This window comes from Lonchura striata, chromosome 3 (genome assembly GCF_050655825.1).
Source record: "Lonchura striata isolate lonStrDom1 chromosome 3, ASM5065582v1, whole genome shotgun sequence".
Lineage (NCBI taxonomy): Eukaryota > Metazoa > Chordata > Aves > Passeriformes > Estrildidae > Lonchura > Lonchura striata.
The window spans coordinates 105,417,971-105,441,537 of record NC_140705.1 but is presented as its reverse complement, the minus strand read 5'-3'; the positions used below and the strand labels follow the sequence as shown (position 1 = coordinate 105,441,537).

General features: G+C 38.6%; 1 long non-coding RNA gene across 1 annotated transcript in view; it reads left to right on the top strand.

Moving 5' to 3' along the window:
* The window catches only part of LOC116183362 (uncharacterized), a 112,717-nt gene that overhangs the window by 15,737 nt on the left and 73,413 nt on the right, over positions 1 to 23,567 (top strand). The window contains exons 2-3 of the long non-coding RNA XR_004147965.3: positions 2,002 to 2,118; positions 13,755 to 13,857. This is a non-coding gene — a long non-coding RNA (uncharacterized LOC116183362). The remainder of the gene's footprint in view (positions 1 to 2,001; positions 2,119 to 13,754; positions 13,858 to 23,567) is intronic.

Here is a 23,567-nt window from a genome sequence, read left to right as displayed (position 1 = left end):
CAACATGCTCCTGGAAACAAGGAGAGAAGGGAGCATGAGAGGAATTCAGGGAAAATATTTTCTATTTGATTGGTATTGGTAGGGTAGGGATAAAGTACGTGGTGCCTGTGGAAACCCTAAAGCATGCTTTTTATTAGACCTTTGAAAATATGGAATAATATATAAAGAGATACCCCTGACAGTAAAAGTTGCAGTATAGATTTTTCTGTATAGACTTGTAAAAAAGCAGCTTGAAAAAGCTTCCTATTGCTGTCATCATTATTGGAGTATTTGTGTTATTGACTGCCCCAAGCAACTTGTCTTTGTTTAGTCTTTTCTTACCCCTGAGTGCTCAGGGTTTTATCTTGTTGTATTTTTTCTAATACCTTCTGTTTCTCTGTCATCTGCAAATGTGTTTCTGAAGAAGCAGATGTATTTTTCACTCATGGTAATACAATCTTTACTGGTGTACCTTTAATGGCAATAACAGACAACTGTAGAACTGAACTCCTAATTTCTCAAAAGAAGAGGAATTTGACAGGAATAAATATAAATGCTGGGACAAACAGATGATCTTTTTGGGTACTTGCTGTATGTATAAAACTTTTAAATGAGCATACTTATTTTGAAATTAGGGAAAATTTTTGACTGGGTAAAATTGTATTGAAAGGCATAGAATATGAGGCAAGAGGACACTTGAGTACTATAGTACATGTTCATTTATGCTACTAAATTACCAGCAATTTTGTAGCATATGTGAACTTGGCATGACCTATGAAAACTTGTACTCCTTTTGCATTCTAGAGAAAGATATAGTCTCAGTAAATAGAAATTATAAAGAGTATGACCGCTTTATTTATGTAAACAGCACTTTTAGGTTTTTATAGATTGTGATTCTTTTTTTGCTTGTTCCAACTGAAGATTGTTGGATTATGAACCACAAAATAGAGTATTAAAAATTATTTATTTCTAGGACAAATGGCTAGATGTTTTGGAATTTGACATTTGATTAAATATTGAAGCAATAATAAGAATAGAATTCAGGACTTCTGTAACATTTTCACCAAGTGTATGGCAGTATGAGTAAGCCAATCCTGTGAGCATTATGCAGTTGATAGTGATTTTACTTCCTTAGAGGATGTTTTCATAAGCAATACCTAGTTTGTAACATAAGCTGTATTTCCACTTTATATTTCTCATTTAATCACCAGTGTTCTTTTCCCCTTTTATTTATCTTTCTGTGATATGTAGGCAGTAGAATTTTTGTCATAGGAGTAGCATTTAGCATTCAGAACTTTTTCTTGCTTAAATTATAGAACTTCCATGAGGAGTAATGAAGAAGAAAATGGCAGTGGAAGAAAAAAAAGCACCAACTGTGCATAAGATATATGCATAATGCTAGCAAATGAAAAAGAATAGAAGTAATACTTTAGGATCTGACAGTGCATCAAACATTCCTGGATACAGCCGGCATGGCCTACCTGCCCTGTCTGAGCTCCAGGGACTTCTTACTCTGCTTTCATCCAAGTCAGTCTTTCAAACTTGCTCTCTGATCAAGATTTAGATGTCTAGACTTCTTTAAAGGGAAGCTAGAGATGCAGAGTAGAAGTTGCTGAACATCATCTTCCCTGTTCTCTGCTGACAAAAGCAGCAATCCGCAGTGACTGGTTCCTCAGTGCAACTAAGGAGCATGTTAAACTTTTAGTGTTAATGTTTTACTGAGGACATTGTCATTTCTTGTATCAAGAGGTCTTATTCAGCCCACTTTCCACAACTGCCAGGCAAGGTGTGATATGAGATGAAATGGGAGTCTGGACCTCACTCTCAGGACTGAAGGAACTATGTCAGACCTTGGTTGTGTGGACTGAAGTAACTGAGGGCAGCCAGTTAAGCTGCTTCTGTGGTCACTGTGTCCCCTCAGAACTGGTAAAGGAAGACTGCTCCTGGAGGGTGTTGAACTGGACTGGGCTGTTACTGTTTTATAAGGCAAGTGGCACACACTGCCTTGTGTTCCTTTCTCAGGTTATCCCCGCTGAAGCAGAGAACTCAACTGAGCTGGTGCTTCCAGGCTGAAAGGTTTCCAGGAAAAAAAGTGCCTATGGAAAAGAGAATGGTGACTGAAGCACTACAGCTCTGAAGGTAGGACCTGTCTGTCACTTAGAGTATCATCTCCCCCATGGTTCTTTGGGTGTCCACTTGCTTACACTTGAACAAGTTTCTTAGTTTCCATCATGTCTCTGTGCAGTGGAATCCAGACTGGCCTTGCAAACACCAAAAAATCAATAGGCAAAGTTCAAAGAAAAAAATTACTGCCCTTCCAAAATGTGTCTGGTATCTACTGTGGGTCTGTGTCCTCCAACAATGCACTCTTCCCATTCCTGTCTCAGACAATGAGCAGCAGCATTTCTGGGGAGTTTTTGCCTTTTGATCTCCTCTCTGATCTAATGCAATTGTCCACTGGCAGAAGCGCTGTGAGGTGCAGAATAAAGTAATGAAGCTAATCTGATTTCCAACCCCCCAACCCCAGTATCTACATGCCCTTATTATATTAGATTCCTAATGAGATTCTCTGTCTGCACTCCAGAAACCAGGCTGGAAATGTATGTATATGTGGGGAGGGGGGGATATTGTGGAAGGTTGCCTCCATTTACATCCCATCTTTAATGGATAAAATCTGCCCGTCCTTGAGTTGTAAGCAATCTCCCTCCAAGATTTCTTGAGGGAGAAACTTTTAAAATTGCCAAGAAAAAAAAATATATATTTAACACTACTGTGTGTTTGGTATGGCAACAAACATAAGCACAGGAGAAATGCAGGGAGGAATCTTCTTGGGAAGCTCTTGAGCACCTGAAGTGATAGTGAGTTGGAGGGATGCACCTGAGCCGAAATTGCCAGGAAGAACTGAATAAACTGTGGAAAGAACTCTGAACAAAGTAATTTTGTGTTGTTGAGCAGCAAACATAGTTACTTTCTTGTGAGTAGGGAGCTTGTACATTTTTAAAGGTCCTGTGAAATGTGGTCATGCGAGTCATGAAATCCATAGTTAATACTCCCTAAAAATACAGTTCTTATCGTTCTCAGCTGTACAGAACCATTTCCAAGCAGTTTTTAATAAAGAAGGTGGGAGCTGCTGGATATTGCAGAGCTGGTCAGTAGTGGGGCCATCCCAGGCTAAAATTGACACACCAGAACCATGTTTTTCCAGTTTGGTCATAAATAAGCCTCTCCTGCTCTACAGAATTCAATGCCTCTTAGAAAACAAAGATCTGTGACCACCATACGCTCTCTGAGTATTGCTCAGAGAGTACGGTGATCATAGAAGATTTTTACTTTCCTTAGAGGCCAAGTTGTAACTTCAATTATGTCACTGAAATGTACCTGCTGTAATGCAGTAACAGAATAACCATCACCTAACAGAGAAACACCTCTGGCCTCCCCTCAGTTCAGTGAAAAGCACTTTCAGTAAGGTCTGAATCCAGTTTCATGCTTGATGGGCCCAAACTTGGTCACTTGAAAACTGAGTTTGCCACTTTGTCCTTAGGCAGTGGCGGAAAAAAGGCAGAACTTTTTGTTAAAAAGGACCCTCATGACTGCTTGGTGTTTATGGATAAAATGCCTTTAAAAGCAGTTTAATAGCCTCATCTGGTTCCTTCATGGACAAAGGTCCATATCACAGAAGCACTATACATAATTCACCACAAGAGAGCCCCAGAACTAAGCAAGAAAGCTAAATTACCTGTCACTTCGAGAATAAGTGTTCCCTTTGGGTCAAGGTTGAAATCATTGGTAAACCGATGTGAAGAAGATCACGTTGGTCTCCGCATGGACTCCTTCCCTGTGTCAGGACTGCAGAGAAACAAGGGAGTCAGAATGAACACCAGCTAAAATTTCCAGGTTATTCTCAATTCTTATTCACAAACCAGCAAGCCTGTCCCTGATCAAAGCTTGAGGGATGAAGCAGCATTGATTCTTTCTCCAAAGCAAAACAAGGTGTGTGGCAGAGCAGGTATTCTGCTCACAGGGCTGTCCTGTCAGAGGTGTGAGGCACCACGGCTGTGTCTGAATACAAAAAACACCTCATTATTACCGGGATGGGAAATGCTGCTAGTTACAGGGAGCAAGTATGACTTCAGGAGTACAGTTCATGAGAAGTAGATGCCATCTGGCTGTCATTAAGTGGCTGATTGTGGATTTCTGTGATTGACTGGTGGTTGATTGACAGGTGGTAGGGAGGAAAGGGATAGAGCGTGTCAGCCAGACCCTCCAGCCCTTTGTTTCAGTCCTCTAATTTTTGTGGTGTGTGTAGCTATCAGGGGGGCAATTTTTCTTTCAGTCCTACTCTCATTGCAGCCTCTGTCAAGTAGACCTAAAGTCTGTAGAGAAGAACAGGAGAGTATTCCACCAAACACTTAGACTCCTGCAAATCTTCATAGTTTAATTCTATGAAAAAGGTTTGATTTAAAGCAGATATTTGGTCCTATCTTCCCTTTCCCACATGCTCACATTTCCAAAGCCTGTAAGGAATAAATTTATGCTGTGTCACATTAAGTTTGTAACAACTTTCAACATTTTAACAGTTTAATAACATCTTTGCTATATGTTAATTTGCTAAACTGAAGCTTAACTGATAGGACACAGAAAAATATAGTCAATTTAAGCTTGCAGTGACCCATGACAAAATATTCGGGACTGAAGTATTTGTTTCCCCCAAAAATTAAAGTGATTTAGGACTATATTGCTCTGAGCAAGGTTTGATTGTTAAATATACACAGATTAACTGGTTTCTGGGAGTGTAAGCACATGGCAAAGGCTTTATTCAGAGCTGGATCCTGAACAGTCTGTGTGCAGTCTCTACGGAGAAGGTGTGGCACAGGAGTGGATGGGAGCTGCTCTGCCTCTCCATAGCACTTACATGGACTATCACTGCAAAGCTCCAAATTGCTCAGATTATGGGATCTCTGCTAGAGACTAGCTTGCAGTCTAGGCAGTGCCATCCTGAGGCTGGAAAGCATCCCAGGGGAGGTGGTGGTTGCAGTAGGAGCTGCTCTGAGCTGGGAGGATGGAGCAGTCTCTGAGGAAGACTAAATGAGCAAGAAATGGGAATGCAGCTCAGGATAGCCAGTGATATCTAGCTGACTGTTCCTCAATTTTCAGAGATTAGCAATGTGTATTTTCCTCTGCAGGGGAACAAATTTTGCTCCAGTGAAGATTTTGGGAATGGGGCAGTCCATTCTTGTGAAGGGACTTGCCCATGCCCAAGTTAGGCCTGATCATGAAATAGAGATTTTTAGAGTTCACTTAAGTTAACAAAATGAATTAAAAACTTATATTTTAGCTTGTAGAGTTATGTGTTGAATTTTAACCTTTTACTTAAGAAACCTCTGCCATGGTAAAACGGGCATAGGAAAATGCAAATTTCTGAAGCTTCTTGCACAAAGAACAATGCCTAGGGATGCAAAGAGCCCAGATAAAGGGTCTCCAAACCTATCAGTACTGACAGACGTACTCATATAAGCACCAAAGGACTACAAGCACACACACAAAGGAGAAAAGTTAAAAAGTTTAATCATGAGGAAGACCAAATTCTTCAGCCTCAAAGGACCCTGAGAGACCCCCACAGGACCACCACGGCAAACCACGGGTGCCCAGAAGGGCGTGGACCTATTTAGCATGAGAGGCAAGGACAGGCATGGAAAAACTGTGTAATGTATTGCATGTGGAACACCTTTGTGAATAAAGGTGTGGGTCAGACTGAGGCTTGGAGCACAAGTTTTCAGAGAGATATTTCACCTGTGCCAGGCACTGACAGTACATACCCACTTCATAACTACCCCAAGTTGTGGAGTCTATTTATTTATTCCACATATCTCTTCAATTAGGTCTGCTTAATTACAGTTTACACATTAGTCTGATGTGTTTCCCTGGGCAAAATCTTCTTTGCTTTCTGCATCAGCACTGTTGCTTCCAAATAAAGAATTAAAATAACTTGTAAAACCTCAACAAAGATATTGGACCAGAAAAGCTGTTTGATATTAATGTTGATATGTCACTGTTGGTATTAATGGGTATTTCTGCTTAAAACTTGGAGCTGCACTTTCTCATATTTATATACAGAGATTTTACTAAAACCCAGGTTTGTAATACAGCTGAAAGAGCTTTCAGATGAATCAATTTTTAAGCAAGTTTCTAAGTATGCTTAGTAATTTTGAGAGAAAGTGAACAAAAGAAATAACTTCCTCTGTTCTGATTATCTGGAGTAGAAAAGTAATTTAATATCACTTAAGCTGAAATAGATTTTCATCTAAAGCTCATTTCTTGTTGAAATTTGTGAAACAAAATAATAATTAAAAATACAGTGCTTTTCAGGTGCAAAAACATCTATAATCCAATGTATAATATCTTTATATATTTAGTAAGTAATTGACTACATACATGGGACATAACTGAATCCACACAAACAAGTTTTAATAGTTTCCATGGTAACTATATAATGTATAAGAATCATCTAAGTAGATAAGAAAATGAATTCATATTTAGAAGACTTGATTTCTCAATACCTATTACTTTACTAATACAACTAAATAGGATGAAATTCTTCATAGGAAAGAAAAACATAAGATCCTTATTAGATTAAACCTGAGTTAAAACATTACTGTTTTGTGGGATTTTTTTGTACTTGTTATGCTTGTGCACTGATAGAGCAGCTCTAGAATACAGTGCAATCTTTCCTACTGAAAAAAAAGCTTGCACTCCAGCATATACCAGCAAAGAGCTGGTATGTGTTTCTTACAAGAAGGAAAAAAAAAATTAGATAGGATTTTGCAAGTTCATGCACACAACTTGATATTTTATTCTGGGACATAGACAAGGCTACTGCTACTTTAAGGAAAGATGGGCTCCAAACGGTTTATGAAGTGATAGATCATATATAAATAGGTTGTTTGCTCTCAGTACAGATGCCATCATTACTAACTACTTTCAGGCTCTTTGAGAGCTAAATAATTTCGTAATGCATCATTGAACATTTAGTTGCTTCGATAGCAGATGGTTTCAGGGGTCCATCTGCTCACAGCAATGTTTTCAACAAGCCCCCTTCACCTTCACCAAAAGGTTCAGAAACATTAGAATATTCATTCCTCACCACAGGTGCCTTTCCCAGAGCCTCCCCATACACAAGCATAGTGGGTTGCTCACTTGGAAAGACAGAGGTGGTTACTGAAATATGTGACTTAATCTATTGTGTGTAGATTACTTCTGTCAGCAAACGGAGACAGCAACAATATTGGGAAATACGAAGCATCAGGTTACCTGGAACACAGCTTTCATTTGTCAGGAGTAGGTTTTTAATAGGCTTGCATCTAAATATAAGGAGTTGAATAAATTTTAATAGTATTAATAATTTTAACTGTGCACACACAGTTAACTGTAACTGTATGTTCACAGAGTTATGAATGCTATTAAAATATGTTCAACTCTTTACATTTAGATGCACTCACAGTTAAAAAAATCAGTGCGCAGCATAAATATCCAGGTTCCAGCTGCTGAAGAGAGAACTCTGATGCAGTGGAATGCAAATACATCAAGTATGTATTGCCTTGTAGTGCTTGCAAATGTAATAGCAAGAGAATAAGTTATAGTAATTTTTTTGTAAATTGCCTGTCTTGTATTAACTCTTATACAAGAAGTGCAGTGAAGAAACTCAAGATTGATCTGTTAGCTCTTTTTTGCAAGCAAAAAAAAAATAATTACAGAGTTCACAGACTTACTTTGGCAGAGGAAATAAACGTATTTGATCTGTTGATTAATAGGAGATTCATTTCTCTAAATTCCATTTTTACAGTGGTTTTCTGAAGCCAGACAAGAGGGCTCTCTGAAAAAGAGAGCACTCCACACAGGCTGATCTGTTGAACACAACTGGGATACAGGAATTAGAAGAGCCTTTGTATCTGAATTACTGCCTCTGTAATTCCCAGGAGAGCTATCTAGAGTTGCTTGATTTTATCTTCTCCAAAGGCATATATTTCTACATAGATTTCCAATTTCATAATGTGTTTCAAAATAGAAATTAATCCTGAATTACCTGAAAATAGCTTTGAGCATTGAGCACCCTCCTAAGTGGAGCTAAAAGATTTGGTTAATGCAAATGACAGAGTTTATTAATGATCTGTAAGAAATAACACGTCACAACTACATGGGATAGAGAATGGTTCAACTTCTGCACTTATATCAGGTTGCTCATTGTTTTTTTGCATATAAATTGGGGTACAAATACACAGTAGCCTTCCAGATGTTCCCTGCCTCAAAAACATGTAGTATGTTAGGTATACAAAGAACCTAGCACAGCAGTAAGCTCCACTTCATCAGTAGCTTGAAAATGTTTTGATCTCTGCTCAGGAGCTCCTTTAGCTGTATAAAGCTGAAGAAATTCTCATTTCTAAGCAGGATGATAGGTTTGACATAACAAAGCAAATAGTAAGGGTTAAATTACTTTTGATGGGTCTGCCCCTGCAGTTCCAAAGCTTCTAAAAATATACGTTGCTAGGTTATCTCTGACCACTGAAGAGCTGTTTCATGATTTTATTTTGGCCCATGTCATAGACTCTTAACCCTGAAGATGTATGTTGGTGGAAGTGGCTACAAGCAAAGCACCTGAGCTGAAATTTTCAATTGTCATTTAGCCTCACTAACTTCATTCTGTGATGAATATTTGAACAGACATTCCCATCAGTATTTAAGACAGCCACTACCTTCTGAGTATTAGCAGCAGACCACCCCTAGAAAAATCTGAACAAAGGCAAGTCAGCTGTGTCTCCTTGGTTGAACACAGACCCAGAGTTCAGTCTCCTGAAAGATTAACTCTGAATTTTGCAAGTAGTAGGATCATCTTGACGGCCTCATGCAGGTCAGCCCCCAGAGAGGTCGTTCCTGCACTTTTAAGTCACTGAAGCAGGATAACAGGCTTTTTCAAGTTTATAGTCAGTGGGTTCCAGACAAATCTAGGATGGGTTCCTCTTTCTTTCTCACCAAAACTTGCTTATGTACACAGAAAACTTTCTTATTTACGAGACAGGAGACAAAAGGCTCAGTCTGGAGGTCAGAGAGTTCAGTGGATGGGCTTCTGCAGCAATCTGGGCAAGAGAAGTGAATTGTGGTTTCCTTCTAATCACATGACCAGTGAGCAAAACATCACCACTACCTTTCCATGTTTGTCAGTGGCCCATGTTTATCTAAACTCCTTCCATCCCTCCTCCCATCCACTAAAACTCTGCTGAGTGAATTGTTCCAAAGCCAGGTATTTATCTTGCCTATCTGAAATTAGGATACAGAGTCAGATAAAATTACATTTGAGGGAAATTGTTTATTTTGGTTAGCTGGACAATAAAGCTTTGGTCTCCCTATAATCATCTTTCTGACAAAAGGACACTTATTACATACTTGCAGATACATCAGTCACTGAAATATCTGTTGAATCCCAACTGCATTTTGAGACATAAATGCTTTTTTTCTGCATAAATATACAGTTGCTTTTTAAATTTTTTTTACCATGTACAATAGATCACATCTGCAAGCAACACTTTTAATAAAATATCTGTCATGAAAAATTATTTTATGAAAGGAGAGGTTTTATTTTCACTGTAGTTAGGAATTGACATGTCAATAAAAAGTTACTTTTCCTTAATTATAATTAATAGACTGCGTGTGCCAGAATAGGTGTCACACCCCAAAAACTGGAATTTGTGGAGAGATATTGGCAAAAATGAAAGTTCCAAAAATTGAAATAGCATTCAAAATGAAAAAATTAATACTTTAAAAATATAAAAGGCCCTTCTGTAGTGCTTACTAGGAAAGGTACTGTACATGCATATACATCCACAAGATAATAAAAGCAAACATTAATGTGTTCAAAAAGAAGATCAATGAGAAAGCCAGTTTTATTTTCAGAAGTAAGGGATTGGATTTATACTGTGGCTGTCATTCTCATCTATACTGTCGACTTTGTTTTGTTATAGCATCACATTATTGCTTTAGATGGCTGTGTAAGGTTGTGATGCTGCAATCTTTCTCCAGTGAGTAGCATCACTGACATTTTATGGGACTGCTCATTTCATGAGACTGCTCTATTTTGCAGCTGCAGAACCTCAGGCTTGATAGCAGATGATTATTTTTTGTCAGTTATCACATGCTCATCACAACAGGATTTCATGCTACGGTGGACAAAAATCTGACAGTTACCAAATAATTAGTTCTAGCTTCTCTATGCCCATTAAAAGTAAGAGGGTCAGAAGACCACAATCTAATAAAATATTTTCCCTTCACACCCTTAAAAGATTATGTCAAAAATCTGTTTCAAAAATGCTCATAGTGCTTTTCCAAAACAATGGGGAGTTGTCAGCTCTCTCAAGTGTTTGTTCTGGTGCACTGTCCAATCAAACTCAAAAGTCTCTGAAAACAGCAAAGCCTACAGACAGGCTGTTACACCTTCTTCTCTTATCTGTCACTGCATCTTACTCACCAACTACTCTAAATCCATTTTTCATTGTCTATTCTGGAGTCCTTGAGGTGCCTTACATATACATTATCTAAATTATGTGGTCCTCACAAAAAACAAGTAAAACTCCTGTGGATTTTTTGATGCTGCAAGCCCAGAGGAACCCGTCTCTTCCCTCCTCTGCAGTGTCTTCCAGGATTAAGCCTCTCTCAGACTGAGAGACTCATTAATGTAAAACATCATTAGTCTCCTCCTATTAATACCTTTCAAGCAGTAGCCATGTTCACTAGCCAAAGCAGGAGAAAAAGGGATTAAAGCCCAATAGTGTGATAAAGTTGGTCTAAATATCACAGGCAACAATTAAGCAGAAAGTTTAGTCTAAATATGCAAAAGTGAAGGGGTGGAAATAATATAATAGGTCTTTTAAAACCATTCTGGAGAAAATATTTTTAAGTTTGGTATTGTGATGGCAAAAGGATGGATTTGATAGTTTTTACAGCTCTTGAATATCTTCTCACTTCTGTGTATTGAACTTACTGATTTATAATTCCATCACACTTGACTGAGTTTCTGCTGAATGGCTCACCAGATGCAACTAGCTTTAGGAAGGAGCTTAGAAATTTTCAGCATGAGCATGGGAGGGCTCTAAAACAGAAAAGGTATCAATATTTTAACCTGGCATTTTACTAGAGTTAGAAGTCATTTACACTGAGGATCAGGTCAGATCACTGAGGTTAGTATTGACTTTATGAAAAACTTTCATGTAACTAGGATGAAATAGTACCAAGTATACCCACACTACTGTGTTTTCTGAGATGTACCAGTAATTTTCCTCTGGGCTGGAATTTTAGAACATCACTGGAACAATCTGGCTACTTCTAGATCAGAAGAGAATAAATTGGATTTTTTCTTCTCTCCAGAGAAGGAATGATGGCCAAAGCATTGATGTGATTCCAGATCCTGTTCTGCAAGCCCAATTGCATCAAGTACTCCTAAATTTTTATCTTATATTGCAGTGCAGGATATTGGGATAAGAGGGACATTGAAACCACAATAAAAAATAAAATCAGCTAAGAAGTTTCAATTTTGACCTAAAACTGACTTGGCCTGTAGTTAGGATGTTAATACAACTCCTAATCACTCCCATGTTAATTTGGTGTCAGGTTTATATGGTTATATGGGGACAACTAGTGAATCTTAATACTCATTGAAAATGTGGGACAGCAAGTGCTGTATTTCTCATTATTTTTTAATTGCATTTCTCACTCTTTTTTAATTGCATTTCTCACTTAAGGCTGGAACAAACCAATTGCAATTTAAATACTATCATTAAAGGAAAAATTTTCTGGTGTTTTATAAAGACACTGCAGCTACTGAACAGCTGACCCATGATTTTAAAGTGTATCAATTATAATTATTAAATCTAAGACAATTTAAACATTTCTCTAAACATGAAGGTCCATTCTGGTATCCATGTGGGTTTTCTATCCACAGCTAGCTGAACTTTCTTGCTTTCCTACTACCAGTCATAGTAATCATAATTCCCCTAGTTTATACATTCATAAACACTTATTTTAGTGAACACTAAAATATCTGACATTACTAAATTACGTTGATAAGTGTATTTTCTTATAGGAGATCTTTTAGATATTTCTCTAAAATTTAAACCAGAAATATAAATGGGTAAGAGTATGATATAAAAAATAGTATAAAGTATCTGAAATCATAACATCTGAGCAGGTAAAAGAGAAAGAGTGCTGGAGAATGAAAGAGAATGGCAGTCATTTGTATATAAAATGATTTATATATACATGCACATACACACCTCCATATATCCATACTTTTTTAAATACATAGACACCAAATGGGTACATTTTCATTACATGAACCTTACCATGGGGCTCTCCCCTATACTTCAAATACAGAGCAAGATCTATGTAATCACTTCTCAAACTTTGCACCTATTGTCTTATTCTTTTAGTGGATGTCCAATAAGCCTTGACTGACAGCCTTTCACTTTTGTTGCCTTTGTAACACTTCTAACATTATTTCACAAAGAATTGAGCTATTTCCTTTCCCCACTGCTATGCCTCTCCTGCTATCCCTGCTTGTGCATCTAACAGAACACAGGATTCTTCCTCTCTTTCTGGCCCTAGGCTTTTATTTAAAAGAAAAAGCCAACAAACATGCCAAGTTGTATAAAAAAGTGGGATGTCAGTGCTCTGGTGAAATAATGACATTCCATGTCTGCAACCCCAATTTTTGAGGCAGTGTACAAGTTGGAAAACCACCAGTGGCAAGAGCAGTTGCCATTTTGAATTTCACTCTGACTCTCCCAGGAACACTGTAAAAGAGACTATCAAGCTTTTAATTTCTGTTTACAAATGCAGGTAGACAGTGGTCTATGTTGGAATGATACAAAGTATGCCAAATCAATTACTATGTTAAATTTGGGGCTGCACTTCTTTTATCTATATAATGAAGGCTATAAACCCACCAGATATCTCTTTAAAAATACGTTACAAATAAAACCAGGAAAGTTAGCAAATAACTGAAGGAAAAATTTAGCCTTTTATCAGTTTGGAAAGTTTTGCATTACAAGTGTTTAATTAAAAGTGTACATCAAGCATATGTTTTGCGAAATAGATTCCTGATTATGAAGTATTTAAAAATCAGTCTTCAATTTATCAGTATTCAGCTGCTTTTTTACTAAGGAACAGACATCAGAAAATAATAGGAAATTAAGCTTCTCCATTACTTGAAATACAAAGAACTTTCTTATATTATTGTGTGGATGAACACTCCCCACAACTTCAGATTATCTGGTATTTAGTTTGTTTCATCAGACTGAGGATGATAATACCATATTTTAAATTAATTTGTTTTATGCCTTTTTTCATGTGTGCAGCAAACCAGTTGTGCATATTTATATAGGTAAAGTCCAGTGTGGCACATAATTCTGCCCTGGCATATTAATATATTCAGTCTCTGTGCCTGAATTTTACAACTAAAATTAAAATTCTAAATTCAAAATTACTTCTAAATTTAGTTACAAATCTGTATACAATTCTAAAAATAGAATGTTAATATTAAAAAGAAAATGTAATTATGGGTCTGTAGATTAATTAGAGGGTAATCCCATTATTTGTTTAGTAGGTCACTTACGATTAAAAGATATCAAAATGTTCCATAAAAATAATTCATACAAATAGAGTAAGTTTTATTATTCTTACAGGAAGTTTGTGGTGGCAATAACTTCCAATTATGTTCCTTTTGGTTTGTTCAGGTGCTGAAATTCTGTTCTCATTGACCATGGAGTTTTATTTATGTGGTGGGATGAATATCAACATTTAAAACCAAACAAGCGAGCAAGGAAAAGCCAACAATAGGTAATTATTTTAACTTGATTAATGTATCATTTCAACATATAATTAGATCATGGAATATTTATTTATTCATGTCACCCCTGCAATAAGTGAATATATATAATTCTTTTCATCTTAAGATTTGGCCAGGTAACATAAAGGTTTTTTTTCTGGATAAAATTGATGAAATTCTTTGCATAGAACTAGGCACAAGGGGTGGGGGTCTGCTTTGGTTTGTTTTTTCTTTCTTTTTTTTTTGCATATCAACAGGATTTTCTGAATAATGATCAAGAAAATGTGTGACTTCTAACATGCAAGATTACAGTGCAGTATATGGGAGTATTCACTCTTCCTGTTGTTATGAAAGCTGATATTCTGGGAAATAATTTCCTTCCCTCTGATATCTTTAAATATTTTGTGCACATAAAATGGCTTTGGAGAGGAAAATATTACAGTGTGCAAAAAATGCACCTTCAGAATGGTATAGTACACTTAAATCCCAGATGAAGATTTTGGACTGACCAGTAACTTAGCCTGTATTCAGTTAATTATTTATAAGGACTATTATTTATTAAATCCTAAATACGTGTTCCAAAAGTGTACACATTAATTTGATTTTTCATCTTTTCAATATAAACTTGCCTGCAGACTTTCCAGTTTACAGACGGCACTTTTGTCCAGTTCAGAACACAAATTGTAATGTTAACAATTTTCCAGAAGAAAGGGAGACTTTCTTTGTTTCTTTCCTTCTTACCTGGGAAAGTCATCTCACCTTTGAGAAGGACCATGGTGTACCGGAAGTGTTACAGCAACCCTGTAAGCACCTTCTTTAACTGGTGCAGTTTTCCTGGTTTACATGCCTGATTATTTTCATCCTTTGAATTAAGATGATTCCTAGTGTTGGCCATGTGACAGCAAGCTTAGTGCTATATTTTAAGGAAGGGTGCTCAATTTCACCTAAAAAAACTCTAAAATAACATCACATTATTCTAAGGGAGAGGAAGATGAAAGAAGGTGGTTGTTCAATGATTTAAACAAGTGCCCTGTGCTCATTTTGGAAAAAGACAGGGGCTCCCTGCACCCATTTCTGCTCCAATTTAATGAAGTTGTTAAAGTAGCAAGACTGACAGGTTAATTATCCTTTATAAAAGGGGGACAAATTGAACTGTGTCTTTCCATCATTTTTTGATATATCAAGAAGCTCCTGAGGTGCTCAGGTGCCACTCTGGTGAATAGAACAACTAATCCACTCTGCTATTCTTTGCTGACCCTGGTCCCCCCATCGGGGCCTTGCAGTATATTGCAGTTGCTTTTTGTTTCACATTCAACAGATTCCACTTTATTATAAATTCAGAAGGATTTTTTTTCCTCCATATGTTGGCTGACAGCTCCCCTGAAATAACTGATGGCTAAATTTAAACTCTGATGAAAATTAACCCGAGTGTTAAATGCAAACAGGAGCTGCTTGGAAAGAAAAGAGTTATCATGGTAAATGCCAAACAGTGGAAAATGTGTGTAAATTAATGGAGTCTCACTGGTGACAAGCTGTCAGGCAGTTTGATGGCTCTCGCTAGTGCTTCAATCCCACTGAAGTTGGCCAGAGGGCAACATGGACAAGTCCTGCTTTTCAAAAAGACCGCGGGATGCTTGACAGTAACGCTAACTAGATCATCTAAAGTTCATGGTCAAATAAGATATTTTTTTTTTCCTTTTTGCAAAGCTTTGCACTAAACAGAGTTTCTGCACAGCTGGGCTATGAATGAGATATCAAATCACAGTTTCTGTACAGCGGTCAAAACAGAATGACGATTTTTAGAGACCAGAGTTGAGGTGAAAGGAATTCAGAGAAATTTAATTTCAAATAGATATTCATATTGTTTTGTTGCTATATCTGCTGAACACAGAGTAAAGCTTGAGGGGTTTCTGGATGAAATCTTGTATTTCTACATGTATTTTAAATGGTTTTTAAAATTCATTTAAATTTTAGTCTTTTATTGAATCCTTCAATTGAATCATCCCTCATCTCCAAAGAAAGACTTGATATATATGGTAAGATACACCTTATCTCTTATTCTTTATTCTTCTCTGTTATTTTATTTTTCAGCATTACTATGCTGTACATTTGGGAAATTAATTAGTGGTCTGTTGCTTTCAGGTCTTGTTATTTGCTTCTATGGAAGCAATGCCAAATCCTTACAGTGTCTAAATAGTCTCTTATAGTACGTTCCAGCAACATTTTAACATGAGATAAATTAATTTAGTGGAAATTAAATTGAAACCACTGTAATGTATCTGAGCTTGTACTAAGCTCTACAGACATGAAGGAGTCTGTTTCTAGCTGTGCTTTTGTCAAAAATGGGAAAGAACAGTCTTGCTTAAAGGAGCATTTTTAATATCCTAAAATTAATATTGTGAAGATATAGTCTTAGTTCAGTTAGCAAAGCTGTCACCTAAATAATCTGTATAGTGGGCATAAAGTGTAAAATAAAATAAAAAATTACTCTAGTGGATAATTCACAATTGCCACTATTTACATGAGATTAAAATAACAATATGCCTTATGGAAATACCTGTCCATATTGGTCAGGAGAATTTCTCCTAAGCTAATGTTCAAAAGCACCACTTTTAAAATCTTAGCAAATGCCACACAAGGTACAGAGCAATTATATTTGAATAATACCTTGGAGAGGACAAAGGACAAAGTGCAGATCTACTCTCCATGATCCATCTGACTCAAGTGACCTCACTATTTCACCTCCTGTGACTGATGTCACCCATCCATTCTCTCTTTTTCAGTATTTCAGTGCTGTTATCAGTTCAGACAGCACCAGGTTCTCAAAGTTCTCCTTTCCCCTCTGCAGACCATTGGCTTCTCTGTGAAAATGATCTCTGACGGGGGAGACAAAATTATGTCCAAAGTCAGTAACCTTTTTCCTCTGTAGGAAAGCATCTCGGTCTTGACTCTTGATGTACTATGACTCTGGACAGGTAGATGAATTCAGTGTGCATACCTTGATACACAAATTTTGCGTCTAACACTGGGAATTCTTAGTTGCTTTAGGTGACAACCAATTAATTGTCTTGTAAATTAAGATGCTTGTCTTCCATTATATTTACCTTTCTTTGAGCCCCATGTATGAGGAAGGGTGATAACTGATCTCTCCTTACAACGAGGTATTAAAACACGGTTTAATGATTAGCATACAAGTGATTCAATCAAAGTCTGTGGGGTTTCTCATATAGCAAAGTTAGCTCACTCTTTGCTAGATGGTACGTACATTGTGGTGTGCAGTTAGAGAAGAAAAGTGTTCAAATAGTCTGAATTCTCTGCTCCGGTTACTTGTGTAGGCAGATGAGGAGTACACAGTAATCTTGTGTAGGTAAGTCAATACCACACTGCATTAATCAGTGCTCTGTATCACAAGCTCCTTAAAAACAGCTCAAAATAAATAATTAAAATAGAAATGAACATGCAATCTCTGCCTTAAATAAAAATATAAACGTCACAAAACTCAGAACTAACATAGCATTAGTTACTATTTAGATTTCTCTCATGCGCCTGCAGTATATTCACTCTTGCCTAAATGGGAAAAATTTTCTTCTCTGTAGCTGGAAGCAGAACATATTCTTATAGCTGCTATTTAATAACTAAGTATTTAAGGACTTTTTCTCTGTTTTTCACAAATACCCTGTGACAGATAACACTATGTGGTGCTGCTTTACTCTTTCATCATTCGATTACAAAATTTAAATTATTATATAGAACATAACACTCTGGTCATGTTCATAACTGTAAGCCCTTTAACAAGTACTCTTTTTTTCTGTGACCTATACAATTTAAACTGTGGACTTCATCAATTTCAAGAAGTCTTTTGATTGCACACTACTATATCAGAGCCTGGAGTAATACTTATTTCATTTAAGAGAATGGCCTTTTTTATTTCTACTTCACTGACTAGGGGATTTCATCTGCAAAGTTTCCTAGTGTATAAAGGCCAGAACTTCAAGCTAGACCTCACAGGACACATGTGGCTACAACAACACAGTGTTTACTCTCCTGGTGTGCTTTCACCAGTCTTCATATACCACTGGGAAGGCTGAGAATAGCCTTACCCACCTCTGAATACGCAACAGTCTAACAAAGAGGGTAGCCATATGTGATGCATTCTTCCAGTTTCCTCCCAGGGGGCTGTAGCCATGGATGTATGATGTACTTCTTTTCTTGTGCATTCCAAAGTGCTGACATGAATAAACACTGTCATTTGTGCATTTCGGCTGCATCTATGGTTTGCAGACTCTTCTTTGAAGGTGGGGCTTATTGACAAAATAAATTATGTTTAGGAATTGTTATGCTATTCTGATCTTTGAAGGTTTGGGTGATATTCAAGTCCAATAATTTGCTAACAAGAATTCTTGCCAACTGGAGTTGAGCCCAGGCTCAAGCAGGAGTGACTGCTGCTGCTAAGAAACACCAGAAGATACACGATCAGCCCATTCTCTTTTCTAGTTTTATGACATGTGCTCCTGCTCCATAATGGTGGGGCTGCTGGACTTCTCCCTTTGAGGTTTTGGCTACACATAGTGTCAGAGAAACTGAACCTTGGCTTTTCTTGAAGGAGAACTACCTTTTTAGAGCCTGTAGTTTCTACTGAAACTCCAAGGAGACAGAAAAAGAGCCTAGATCTCTGAATCAGTTCCTCTTTTCCTCTCTCTCTTCAAGACAAAAGGCTCTTTGTATGGTAAACAGCATGTTTAGCACTGCCTTTGTCATATGTTGTCATATATCCATGGAGTGGACATGGAGGAGAGGGACTGCAATAAACATTATTTGAAATCAATTGTCAACAGATGTGTGATTCAAGAGAAGGACCATTTTTTATTTCACAGGTAGCATGCTTTATCTAAGACTCTGCCAGGATAGTTTGTTTCCTGATGTAAACACAGATCTGTGAAATCAGAAGGTAAAATGATGAGCAGGGCTGGATGAACTGGAAGAGACAGCTCAGGGCTGGGTGAAGATTTCAAGTCAGCCAAACGAGGTGCAGCCATTGTGTGATTCAGGCAAGTCAGGGCTTAGGCAGAAAGAGTTCTCCTAGAAGGGACTAAAGCATGGGGTCTAGCAGCAGTAATGTGGAGCTACTGCCATGCAGGTGTGCCTCTTCAGGCAGGTGAATATAAATAAGGTGCACAGACAGTGTGTGGAGGGAAAAGGAAAATTAATGAACAGTCTAACTGCTGAGCTTGGGAACACAGAATGAAAACATGTTGAACTTGACATGTCTGTGCTGCTGTTTTGGTAAATGCTGATGGTCAAATGGAGTGTCTCTGTGACTTTAAAAAACCCAAAAGAAGCTTCTATGTATCTTAGGAATGTTAACAGATAATTTTTTTTTCTCAATCAATCTCAAATCCTGGTTGATTATCAAGTGTGACTTTGACCCTATTCCTGAACAAGGGCATTTAAAGAGAAAATATTTTGTAGCTATGCAGTCTTTTGTTGGAAAAAAAATAAATATTTCTCAACTCCTTAGGGAGCTGTAATCTTCAGTGTCCTATTATGCTACATATTGCAACTCAGGGCTGTGCAGAGTCACAGCAAGTCTGTTAAGCTATCTCCAGAACAAGAAGCAGTGGAAATCTGTCAGCATGGTCCTGTGTGAGTGTTATTTGCACAGCTGGAAGTGTAGAGCAGATCAGATTAAAAAAGTTTTAGTCCTTAGCTAATGTCTCTTGCACAGGGCTTTGCTGTGCTGTGCCCCAGCCTCACTGGGAGCTGACAGAGAGATTGCTAATGCAGCTCATTCCTGCTTGGAGCTGACATGCCCCTGTGTCTACAAGAAGAGTTCCCACAGTATTTACCACTCTGTTGATGTTTCTGCCCAAAACTGTTTCCAGTTTGTCAAGATTTAAACATGCCAGTAACTATGAAATAACTAAGTCCTGCCAGATATATTCCTTAGACTGCTTGCTGGTCAGTCTTCCTCTTTTTTTAGTGACTGTGGAATTGAAATTCATAATTGCTCCTGGACAGGGCAGTCAAAGACAGCCCTTATCTCTGAGATGTAAAATCCCACTCCTTTTCTCAGGCAGACTTGCAGCTGTTTCATGCGAAGGACTTGTCAGTAAGATGGTGGAGGGTGACCCACCCAATAAATGAGGCTGATTCTGACATTTTCCACATTTTCCTTCTATCAACAAGCAGATGCATGAGCAAAATTGCTTATTTCTCTGAGTTCACCTTTTGGTGTTGATTTTTACATTAACATAGCTTGTATGAGATGGTTTTACTTAAGAACTGTGAATCCATTAATCCATGAATGCATGGATTAAAACAGTCTTCTCCCAATTCTTGCATCTTAGTCTCAATATAGCAAGCAGAGACAAAATATGGACATGGGCAAAGCAAAATGAAAATACGGTCTGAGAAACAAAGAATTTTTAACCCATAGGAGAGCTTATGGTGTACATACATCCAAAATCTATCTATCATGTTTCTGTTCTTGCTGCAAATGAGAAATATATAGACAGTGTAATATGAGTATGTAAGGAAAACCAGGATTTCAGACTGATCAGATGTGGGACTCAGCTTTCCACTTATCTGGAGATGATGGATAATTTGAGGAGAGATTCTGGAAGTGAGCATAAGTGATGAATCTGGCACAACAGAGAAAATAATGTTGCAATAATCAGGATATGAAGTGAGCAGATACCATCCAAAAGTTATCTTTATATAGATTGACATGAAAATCTATATCATGGAGGTGTTATGCAATAAATATCTCCAGGCTTAGACACAGTCTTCCATCTATGCTGTGCAGAAGATAATGCCAAAGATATGCACTAAAACAACTGATAATATCAAATGGGAGAAACCAAAGTCTGTGTAGGAAGTTATATGTCAGAAAACATAACAAAGTTGGGTTTTTTCTGTCATACTGGGCTAAGGGCCTGTGTGACAAGCTACTGGCAAATATGAAAGGCATGAACAAAATTTCTGTGGTGACTTACAATCAACCTAAATTTCTGCAAAAGTTAGGCAAGGATAAAGAGAACTCCCAAGCCCTAGACTAAGGGAGATGAGATGAGAATATACATCCAAATGAGAGATGTTAAGTCAGGGAAACACAGCTGCTGTTCAGCTGATCCTTCATCGTGGATGCTGCAGTGTGAGAGGAAGAAAGATGACAGGAGAAGAGGGAAGGGGCTGTCAGTCACAATCAGAGAAAACTAAGGGGAGGAACTGAGTGGAACAACTGGTGGCAGCAGACTTGGATGGGGACTGAGAAGGAGAGAAAATTTACTGCAGCCTTGTATGAAAAAAAAAAAGGACACAGTGGAAAGTTTGGAGAGGAATAGGAAAAGCCTTTTACATACACGGGACACAGCATCTAAGAGGAAAACAGTGTAGGCAGGGTCCTGGGGCCTTGTGTCTGTCAGCATTGTTACCCAGAAGGAAGGAAAGCAGGAAAAGTATTGGATAAGCTTGTGTAGAAAGAGATAGAAGAAACTTGGAGGACTGCAGGATACACATACCCCCCCCCCCCCCCCCCCAAGAATATTCACATGGGAGAGATGGACAAGTAATACAAATTAAGAGGGTGTAAAGCTGACTGGCTTTGTATGGATGTCAATGAAGGGTGGGGAACAGGGAGGGAAGTAGTTGTTCCATGGCAACAGCCCTCAACAGCCCTTTGCACCCTGCACAGAATGGGATCTAAAGCCTGTGTATCCCTGAACTTGGTGGCCACAAGATTTACAGCAGCAGTTTAACTTCAGATCTGTATCTTCAAAGTACTGGGAACCAACTCTCTTGAATCCTGTGTTATTAGTTTTGGTGGCAGACACCAGTTATTAGGTCTGTGTGGAGAGCATCAGTCTTCTCTGAAATCTGTGAATGTACTTCAGTGATAATTGTGACCCCCTGGTTACTCACCTAATGAATCAGTGACTTACTTTTATAATCAACTGGTATTTTATTACAGTTTCTAGCCAGATCTGAGTAATTATTAGACAGAGGAATCAGAGAAAACTCTGTTACTGATGTAGAGGGGGTTTGTAGCTGGGGAGGTTTATGACACGATACATGTTAAGTCTTGGGAATTAATTTGTTAAAATGGTTCAGAGGACAGGGCTATATATGTTTAAGAAATTAGTTTTCTTACCTTTTCTAGCTCCTTGTTAATGCTTGAAAATGCTACTCATTCAATTTAACTTCTTCAAATCTATTCTTTCTTTTATCTATTCTTTCTTTCAAATCTATTCTTTCTTCAAATCTATTCTTTTGTTCTACCTATACCACCTAGAAGGAGAGAGAAAGAGAGTGGGAGGGATTTGCTCCCTGGAAAGCACTTATTTCTCCAATTAATGTATTAAAAAATTCTACACCTGCTATTTGCCTGCAGGTATGTCAAATGAAAGAATTTTTCAGACCTCTCCAGAAGAAACTTCACTAAAAATAATAATAAGAATAATAAAATAACAACATAAAAACTCCTACCAACTAAGATACCCTCGGTGTCATTACCTTTTTAGGTGCCAGGGAACATTTCTGTGGAATGTGTTGGTACAAGCTGGGCTGAACTGCTGAGAAAAACTGGGCAATCTGTGCTGAGCTGCATTGCTCTTGCAGGCCTCTTGTATAGGTGCTTTATCAGACTGTTCTGACAGATTTTTTTACAGGCATGATTTTTTTTTCCCTTTCTTCTCCCATGAACAATTGGAGGAATAGATTTAAGATTTCTCCTTCAGTCACATGTGTGCTGTGAGGTCTAGCTCAAAATCTCTCCAACTTTTTGTGTGTTGGAGAATATATTTTGTCTCTAAGTCTTTGCCTACTATTGAAAAAACAGCCTCTGAACCTGCTGGGTTTAGAGTTATGATGTTTTCAGGAGGAGATAGCAGTCAATTGGCCAGGGCTAGGAGCAAACTGAGGTCCTTGCTGGTTTAAAGCAGACCCTAAAATATCCTGAATCCAAGGCCGCTGTGCAGCCCCTGACCGGCGACTGCTTTTCATATCCCCGCCGAATTAGAAACAAGATGCCGAACTGTCCTGTGAGGCTGCCTCAGCCCACAGGTAGCTGACACTGCCTCTCCTTCCGAACGCCTCCGGCCCCTCTCGCTTCTCCATCTTCCTCCCTTCCCTGCCATCTGTTCCCGCTGCTCCCACAGCCTCCCGCTCTCCTCCCGCCAGGCCCTGTCTGTGCAGACGGGCACCAGAGCCTCTGATGAGGTAGGCCTCGGGCCCCTCCATCACTCCTGGCCACGAGGAAAGCACCAGCTGTCTGGCTTCATTTGCATTTTCTCTCCAAAATAATGAAATTAGCCACGAGCATCCTGAGGTGATGCGAGACGCAAATTTAGGCTGGATGTGTCAGCGTGCGCCGGGAAGGCAGAGGGAAGGTCACGGAGGATGCTGGCAGCACTGGAATGGAGGGCAAAGCATCTCCATGGCCCGGCCCGGCGGGCAGCGCAGAGCAGCGGCTGAGCCGCCCAGGGCAGCGCGCGGGAGCGGCGCCATGGCCGCCTCTGGCCTGGCGCCCATCGCGCCCTGGGCACGGCGCGGCTCCTCCCGAGCATTTCGGTGTTTGCTCGGTCGGGGCTCGTCGCTGCTCAGCCGTCCTCATCCCCTCTGCACGCTCCTGAACGCGTCTCGAAGTACTTGCTGAAGTGTTTCACGCAGTACAGAGACCTCCTCTGAAGAGGCCGGAGTTCTGGCCTCACAAGCTCTTGTTGCT